Source organism: Cydia fagiglandana, chromosome 6 (assembly GCF_963556715.1).
Source record: "Cydia fagiglandana chromosome 6, ilCydFagi1.1, whole genome shotgun sequence".
Lineage (NCBI taxonomy): Eukaryota > Metazoa > Arthropoda > Insecta > Lepidoptera > Tortricidae > Cydia > Cydia fagiglandana.
In genome coordinates, this window is record NC_085937.1 from 2,882,202 (window position 1) to 2,892,668 (window position 10,467).

Consider the following 10,467-nt stretch of genomic DNA (forward strand, 5'->3'; position numbering starts at 1 on the left):
TCAAACTAAGGTCATAAGGATATTTGTTGAAATATCTTCAATCCTCAATTATTATATCGCAGCAAATGTCGGAAACTGTTTAAAAACCTTATATCTCGAAATGGTTTTCGAAATAGAACATTTGAAAAAAAATGAACAATCCTAATTCATCATTCAGAGACAATTTCAATATGGCGGTTTGTTTACATTGTTAGCAAGTTCCATAGAATGACACTTCATAAAGAGGTATGTATCTTGATCGTGACGTCATTCTTTTGTATTTCATATAGATTCCATAGTGGCTAATGGTTTTGACAGTTCGAAAAAAGAAACTGATTTGACTAAGCAGTCATGTACCCTATACTCTGGTCATATGCTTTTACAGGGAATAAAAATTAAATTGGTTGGAATCCAAAACAAAAATGAAATTTGTAGCGAAGTCAACATTAAAATAAACGACGACCAAACAACGATAAGCATGCACACTTAAAATCCTTAAGCACTGCCATTAATTTTCCCTAAAAATTGCATGTTGTTCTGGACATTCCTGTTAAATAACATTTTTATTGGATGCAGTCCAAACCGTCGTATTATGGCATTGCCATGGCAACACTTTCGAACCACCGAGTTCCTTCACCTTGGTGGCAACACCCATGTCTTAAAAGTTCAATGTACTGATTTCCATAGCTAGAGTGATTATACTGTTTCCTTCCGAATCTAGTAATAAAATACACGCAGTGACTGGATTAGCCTATCTTGTACTTAGTCTAGATAAAGGCTTAGATCAGTGGTTCTTGCCCAGGCAGAAAGTGAAAACCGAACAAACACGCCAAAACTTCGTTAACTTTAATGAGTTCAATCATAAATACTCCATAACGTTTATTGGGGAGGTGGGATATATAGGGAGAGGACCTCTGATGCTCGCGCGGGTTCGTACCTGGTGCAAAGATTGGCCATCGCTACCCAATGTGGTAAAGGATGACTCACGTCAGACCGGGCCGGGTCCGGACCGGAGCTTCCGTCGCTTACTTTTCTATGACATGACAGGCGATCACGTGATGCTTTCCATAGAAAACGATGCGCCGGAAGTTCCGGCCCGGACACGGCCCGGGTCTAACGTGAGTCATCCTTAACGCGGTAAATGTGATGGGCACCTTTGCACACGGTACAGCTCGCGGAGGTCTTTTTGAGAATATTTTATTGTGTAGTTTACTTATTGAATAATTTAAATACTTTTAAGCTTTTTTTTAGGATTGTATATACCATTAACTACGTCATTTACTTAATCAAGTTTGCGTCATCATAAATAGGTGGATTATCATATTCTTGAAGAATTTTCATTAACTTCCGTGAACGTAGGGACCTATTTATGTCTTACGATGCCATTGCCTTAAATTTTATTGATTTGATAACTAATTCATTTAACTTCCGATAACTTTGTACTCGTACGGCCCTGAACAATGACCGATACCGAAAATGTATTTTCTAAATCCATTTAAATACTATTTCTTCTATTCCTTCTTTAACCGACTTCCAAATCTCAAAGAAGGAGGTTATCAATTCGGTTGTATGTTTTTTTTTTATTTTGTTTTTTTTTTTTATTTTTTTTTTTATTTTTTTTTATGTTTGTTACTCCATAACTCCGTCATTACTGGACCGATTTTGAAAATTCTTTTTTTGATTGAATGTATATTACAGCTACAGCATACAGATTGGTCCCGTTTTTGTCAAAATCCAGTTCTGATGATGAAATCCATGAGGAATCGAGGGAACTCCTCAAATCTTAAAGGCATACACATGGTGATTTTTGTTTTTTTATCAACGAATCAAGCATATACATCCAAAAAAGTGACATTTGATGAAGTGGAACTGCTGATGATGATCAGAACGGAACTCTTCAACGACGCATAGTTCACGGTTGGCGATTTGTCCTCTTCGTTATGTTTGTTAAGCAAGTTAAATTTTTAAGCCACATTTTTGTCAAGCTCGAGTTCTGATGATGGGATCCATGAGGAATCAAGGGAACTCCTCAAATCTTAAAGGCATGCGTATAGAGATTTTTGTATTTACATCAGAAAATCAAGCATTTTCATTAAAAACTGTTGCATTTGATGAAGTGGAACTGCTGATGATGATCACAACAGAACTCTTCAACGACGCATAGTTCACGGTTGGCGATTTGTCCTCGTCGTTATGTTTGTTAAGCAAGTTAAGTTTTTAAGCCACATTTTTGTCAAGCTCGAGTTCTGATGATGGGATCCATGAGGAATCAAGGGAACTCCTCAAATTCTTCAACGACGCATAGTTCACAGTTGGCGATTTGTCCTCTTCGTTATGTTTGTTAAGCAAGTTAAATTTTTAAGCCACATTTTTGTCAAGCTCGAGTTCTGATGATGGGATCCATGAGGAATCAAGGGAACTCCTCAAATCTTAAAGGCATGCATATAGAGATTTTTGTATTTACATCAGAAAATCAAGCATTTTCATTAAAAACTGTTGCATTTGATGAAGTGGAACTGCTGATGATGATCACAACAGAACTCTTCAACGACGCATAGTTCACGGTTGGCGATTTGTCCTCGTCGTTATGTTTGTTAAGCAAGTTAAGTTTTTAAGCCACATTTTTGTCAAGCTCGAGTTCTGATGATGGGATCCATGAGGAATCAAGGGAACTCCTCAAATCTTAAAGGCATGCGTATAGAGATTTTTGTATTTATATCAGAAAATCAAGCATTTTCATTAAAAACTGTTGCATTTGATGAAATGGAACTGCTGATGATGATCAGAATAGAACTCTTCAACGACGCATAGTTCACGGTTGGCGATTTGTCCTCGTCGTTATGTTTGTTAAGCAAGTTAAGTTTTTAAGCCACATTTTTGTCAAGCTCGAGTTCTGATGATGGGATCCATGAGGAATCAAGGGAACTCCTCAAATCTTAAAGGCATGCGTATAGAGATTTTTGAATTTACTTCAGAAAATCAAGCATTTTCATTAAAAACTGTTGCATTTGATGAAGTGGAACTGCTGATGATGATCAGAACAGAACTCTTAAACGACGCATAGTTCACGTTTGGCGATTTTTCCTTTTCGTTATGTTCGTTAAGCAAGTTAAGTTTTTAAGCCACATTTTTGTCAAGCTCGAGTTCTGATGATGGGATCCATAAGGAATCGAGTCCTCAAATATTAAAGGCATACGTATAGATTTTTTTGTATTTTCATCATAAAATCAAGCATTTACATTAAAAACTGTCGCATTTGATGAAGTGGAACTGCTGATGATGACCAGAACAGAACTCTTCAATGACGCATGGTACACGTTTGGTGATTACGAATTTCGATTTTGACTTGGACTGGGACCCGGACTCGGACTCATACCCGGATTCGGTTCGGACCCGGATCCGGTTCGGACCCGGACCTGGACTCGGATCCGGATTCGGACCCGGACTCGGATCCGGGTCGGACCCGGTCTCGGACCCGGACACGGACCCGGACTCTGACCCGGACTCGGACCCGGACTCGGACTCGGACTCGGACCCGGACCTTGACCCAGAAAACCACTATGATACCTTAACTAAATAAACAACTATGATTACCTACCATAAAATTAATGTAGATATAAAGTACGATGATGCCAATCTTACTAGCCCCTCCCGCTTAAACCCCCGTACACCGCACGGCATGCGCCATTAAGTGGGTTAGGTTAGGTTTGAACTGCGATCCTCACAGAACCGAACAAGGATTAGGTTAGGTTAGAACTGCGAGCCTTACAGAAACGAAATGCTACTTGAAAAGTGGGTTTGATTAGGTTCGAACTGCGATCCGCACAGAACCGAACTGCTATCTGAGGAGTGGGTTAGGTTAGGCTAGAACTACGACCCTCATGGCTCCTCTTCACGATGGGCCAACGCCGGCCACTCCAAGGGACGCATTTGAGGGAGCATGCGTTACAGGGAGCAAGTGATAGTGCACGGCTGCGTCCCTTGGAGTGGCCGGCGTTGGCCCATCCTGTAGAGGAGCCATTATACAGAGCGAAATGCTAGTAAAAAAGTGGGTGGTTTTACCTCCTTTTCTACATAGTGTACCATCTACAATAATCTTTCATCGGCCCCCATGGAAGTCGGTTTTTTTTTCTTAAAAATTATTTAACAACATAATCCATATGATAGCGTGCCAAGAAGTCTGTTAAAAGTCAAGTTCATTGGACCTAGGTCTTATAAATCTAGCCCTAATTATTACCTAGTCGCTTAAAAGCAATGAACCTGACACGAAAACGCTTATGCTAACTAATGTTCCAACATGTTATAAGAAAATTACTTTAGATTTAATAGGAAAGGTTAATTTTATTTCATATTTGTGATTTTGAATAATTTTACGGTTTAGACTCACTTGTGCGCGAGTGACTAAAAACAAGTGAGTCTAAACCGTAAAATTAATCAATGTTAGTATGTCTCACAACAGTTTAAATTCGAATATTTGTGATTGTTTCTAGGTATATATTTAAATGTTTAAGTTCGGCTATTGACCTCGTGAAGGCACGTGTAGATTTCATGACGGCTAATATCAAAGGTTAGAGGTGAAGAAAACTTTAAATATGGTCATTTTACGACACTGCAGCAACGTTGCAAAAATGAAAAACATCTCTACTTTAATCCTTTCCATTTAATAATATTTTGATCATTTCCTTTTTACTACCAGTATCCATTTTCGGCGCCTTAGATTTTATTCAAAATGGATATAATCTTTTTACATCATAACTTTGGTATAGGTACCTACACAGGTACAGTGTAAAGCTTTTTAGCTTGGCATCTCTGCAAACACGATACAAGGCAAGTGCTAAGCTAATAGTTTCGCTGACTGGTATGGTATGTACATATCTACTTACATAAAATCTTCTTCGTCGTCGGTATCACTCTTGACAGAGTGGTCGTGGTCATCACTTCAGGTGTTGGTGGCAAGCTTCACAACACGTCGCCACTCTTCTCTGATAGCCGCCTTTACTTACATAAAATACCGTAAACAAAATACCAAAAACATTAAAATTTGCTTTTAACGACCATTACCCTCATATCCAAATCCAAAATTCCAATACACTTATTACATTTATAATTAGGCACACAAGATAATTGCTACCTGGAAGTAAATAGAACTTAAAACGAGGTCCCGGTGTTATCTTAATAACTACGTTATGTTAATACATGTATGTATACATATGTATATGAAACTTGTAAATTATGTTTCTTTTCCACTGTGCCCTATTAGTAGGTACCTATGTACATTATCGATCATTGGTGGTAGACTGATGATTTACTAGAATTGGCTGTGTAAAGTGTGTAGGTAATATATATGTATAAGTCCAACATGCTCTATAGAGCATGCTCTATCAATCAATCAAAATATTTATTTGCATTAATAAAGGTACAATGGGTGGTATACAAAGTTTTCATTTTCATTCCTTATTTTACCATAATATGGCTCTATAAGGCATGTTCGGTTAAATATCTATTGTATAGATATTACGTATGTATAAGTTGGTGGTCTGGTGGTACTAGTGCTCGACATGCTAATGCCCAAAAGATGACACCCTGCTGTCACCTCTATTGACAATCACTTATGTTTCAAGATGACGTGTACTGCAAGTCAAGCACCAGTACCACCACCTTATCTACACAATCGTAGTTGTTTAACCGATTTCAAAAAGCACTCATACTGCCGTATTCGAACTTCAAGATATTCACAAGAGACGACACGCACAAGATCCATTCTAGATACGTTATAGTTTAAATATCAACTAGTTCTCTTTTGCAGCGCAATTCGGGCAACCAATGTCACTTTTACGTTAGATAGAGTAAGATATCTATTAGATGTGAATTGGATTTCTAAGTCATATCCTGTGGAAATCGTTCAAGAGTATCTCCAGAATCGCGCAAATGTCAAATTTGACAGGTTAGATCTTAAACATATCGTTATCGTATCTAGGTATAATAATTATAATGTTATAACGTAAATAAACAAACATTAAATTAGCTTACAAATAATAATACAAACTATCTCTAAACTAAATAAACTTAAAATAAAAAGCCTATAAATAAAAAAACGTCCCCCAAGTCACTGCCGATGGGCAGTGTGCCCAGAAGGCTGGCCGCATTGCCACGTTGTATGGCAATACTTATGCGTTGAGCAAAATACTGGCCAGCCCTCTGGTCTCCTGCGGCATCTTGGTGATATCTAAAAGATATCTAATAAATGTCTATTTCAAAATCCGAATCGGGCCCATACTTCGCGGTTGAATGTTTAAATGTTAATAGCAAAATAGATCTCGTAAATAGTTAATTTCAATGTACATATATACTTTACCTTAAATAATCACAGGTACTTGCATTTTACTTTGTTACACATTACACAGCAGAATCATTAAAAAAATTATAGACTAGTCTTAGAACTAAAATACGAAAAACGTAATTAGGTACAGTATGTAACCGGGTAACTTTTATTGTAATACGAGTATCCACAGAAGAGACGTTTTTCTAAAAATCATTTAATGGGTCCTGCAAGCCTATTATGGGTCGCTTTATCCACACGTGGATACGTGATAAAACAACTGTCACTTTTTAACTCTGCGGGATAGAAAGAGACGGACACCGTTTTATCACGCTGTCACGTAGACAAATACGACCATCATATCCGTACTGATAAATTTCGTTGCTGTCATAGGCGTATTGCTGTAGCGATTAGTACGTTCAATTGATCGTCCAAACGTTTATCAAATACATATTTTTTTTCGGTTAACACCTTTAAAATAGTTTCCCAGTCAAGTATTTTCATAGTATAACCGCTCTATAAAAGAACTCGATTCGGTCAAAAGTCTCAAAGGTTAAATCAAAGCGCTAGATCTGAAGCAAGTCAATTTCGCCCCGGTTTCGTTTCTGTCTAAAAATATTCTTAAAGACACCCCTAATCTAACCTCGATTTCAGTGAATTCTCTTGGCTTACTTACATTTTATTTACATAATAATGGAGGTGGGTTTCATAAAATAATAATGGAGAAGGGGCGCTAGAGTTAAGAAGAAGAAATACCTTGTCTACTTCTTCACCAGGTAGGTATCTATAGTTACTGTGAAAATTGGGCACGTTAAAAATGTTTTAAATGTCTCAAAATGATGAATTAAATTAATTTATTCCAGAAAAGAAAGCATACTTTCATCTTTCATACAAGTAAAGGATGACTCACGATAGACCGGACCGGGCCCGAGCCGGAGGCGTCCGACTTGTCATTTTCTATGACGGCTAATCGGTATCACGTGGTCCGCTCCGCTTCGCTTTAGGGCCTAAAGATGACTCACGGCTTTAGGCATTTATTTGTTCTAGAAAAAGCTGAAAAATGAATGTTTCCGGAACGATTTGACGTTTCCTGCAGCGATGTAGTCTGTAGCATTGTTAGCTGCTGAGTATGTTACCTATTTGTAACTTTGGACTATATATATACAAAATTTTAACGTCATATAAAGTAATCTGTGTTGTGAAAATATTCCTCACTGTATATTGGAAAATAACAGTTCATCCACCTTGAGTTTTTGTACGTATGTATCCCCCCCGAAATATGACCCATTTAAGCGGACTTTACACAATCCAATTAGTCGCAAGTGATTGTAAAAGGAAAACGCTGAACCCCCGTGACAGCCTGACAGCCCCCACTTCCGAAATCATTATTATCATTAGTCATTTACTGTCGTGTCAAACAGTACAACTAAAACATTGTGTATTGGTATCGTAGATCGTAAGTAGGTAATGATTTTGAATTTTTGAACCATTGAACTTATGTATTTTTGAAGTGAAAACTTCTTTAGCGGCGCTGAGCATTTTTTGAGGTGAAAAAAAAAAAGATAAACTCGATTCAGCGTAACGCGTAACGTAACGCTGACGTCATGTGTCACGGACAATGTTATTCACCAAAGAACTTTAGTCATAACGTATCATAATCAGGTCAATTATTTAAAACTGGACTTTTATATTAAGCAATAAAGCTCAATGTTCTAATCTCGTATTACGGGCTGAAATACGAGGATCTCACAGTTACATTCTAACTTTATATTATACTCGTATCACTCAAATATAATTCAATAAAGCTACATCTTGATGAAATCGCTAATAAAAGTGAACTCTAGTACTGGAGAATAAAACTCAAAATATCATGACCAAATATATTTAGATGCGAGGTCTGCAAGGTAACTTTACAATTTCTATTCGAATTTTAAACAATTAACGCTACAAATTTAACCTCACTGGCCAGCAATTTCGGAACTAAAGTTTTTCAATAGAAAGGAGGATGGGTCAATTATACATAGTGCTGCAGACATTTTGGACTAGTCATTGAGTTTTCACTTCTGTCGGCACTCCTGGAGTGCAACCCGTTGTTTTTTTTTATTCCATGTCGGTGGCAAACATGCACGGCCCACCTGATGGTAGTGTTACCATAGCCTATGGACGCCTTCGACCTCGGTGGTTACATGCGCGTTGTCGACCCTGTAGTCCCATAAGTAAACCACAGCCGGAGCATCTGTGGGAGGAAATTTCTATTAAGGGGCCCACAGATTACCAGTTCGCCGGACGATATCAGCCTGTCAGTTGTTCGGAGTTATCAAATTTTGCGTTTAACTGACAGGCTGATATCGTCCGACGAACTGGTAATCAGTGGGCCTCTTTACAGAAAAGTGTTTATGTTTACTGTCTTCGAATCTACAGAAATTCGCACGTTGCTCTAATTGCCTTTCAGTATTCAACTGTACAGTCGCCATCAGATATATCGGAGCGGTCAAGGCTCTCACAAAGATCTGAACACGCCTCTATTGTCAACGCGTTAGAGCGCGTGTTCAGATATTGTGAACACCTTGGCCGCTCCGATATATCTGATGGCGACTGTACATTCAACGTTGACTTTCCCATTTGCTATAATAAAGCCTTGAAAGGCCATATTGTAGGTAGTGGTATAAATTTGCGAACGATGGTATCGCTAGGGTTGCTTTTGTGCGTAGTGTTGTGGCGCCGTTGCCATGGCGACGGTCGATAGCTTTAACCTATGAGGACTGGCGGTGGCAAAAGTTATTGAATACTGTTAGTTTTGGTACCTTTTAGGTACTAAGTGGTATTGGTATTGGGGAATAAAATAACAAATTTTGGGCGTCTAAGCCAGAGTTGGACCAAGAAAAGTCTGCAACGATTTTGATAGCACACGGCAAGTGTTATTTTAAACGTCTAACTGATATGGAATTATGACGTATAAATAAATAACACTTGCATTGCGTGTGCTGTTAAAATCATTGCAGACTTATCTTGGTCTAATTTATTTTGCTACGACTGCTTTGACGCTGTTTTATAAAAACAATAATATTATAAAATTTATAAATTTGAATATCGTATTACTTCCATACCAGTGTATTTCTGGATGCCTTCTAAAGAGGTCCGGATTCCAGTTTCACAACCACATTTAGTTTATTTTTAGTTTATTATTTCATACAAATCACATTTAGTTTATTTTTTCATACAAATGTTAAGTACTTCCTAAATGCAAATAGTACAGCTTCTGCTTGCGATCTCTTTAGCGTGGATGATGATGATTAATAAAAACTACTCAGACTATCACCGAATTAAAATTTATCTAAATCGGTTGAGCGATTTAAGCATGAAGAGGTGTAACAAAGAGACAGATAAGAGCTACTTTGTCATTTATAAAATTAGTGGAGATTCAGGTTTCCTTATGATGTTCCTTTCACCAAAGTGGAAGGAATATGTAATATTGAAATATTTATTGACGTGATAACGTCTTATAAATCGATGAACACCGGTAGCATGCACGAAAAAGTGTCACGTTGTGGACAGATCTCCATGGTAACCTTACGTAATGTAATGGTACTTAATTTTTTCTTATGACGTTATCACGCAAAATTATCGTCCGTAAACCGACTTTACAGACAACCATATTTTATTATTACATAAACGTTTTCATGCTAACAGTACCTTTTCCAAGTAACACTTTCCCTGGAAAGTTGGATCATAAATTGGAACAAAACAAATGACGTGCTTTCATTGTTCAACGCCATCGTACAACATTCTTATGTTCTGGTTCTGACGTACGCGTTTACGTTAACTGTCATTTTGTATGGGATTTTGAGTTTCCAAAACGTGTCGTTTTGCGTGCAGTTCCATTTCCCAATCCCATACAAAAATAGACAACGTTAACGCGGACTCTCGTCACGCTATCGAATGAAATTCATACCAAGGGTTATGTTTATGGCCGACCAAACGGCTGAAATTGATGGATTACAAAACACACAAAAAATAAAGGACACTTTCATTTTGGAAATAGAAAATATCAATTCCCATACAAAAATATGTGAATGTTCTGAAAATTTTCCGTGTGGAATGTTTGTTTGTGGGAACTTTCCGATGATATAAGTAAATTAATAAGTAATAGGCAATAGAGATTGTAGGTA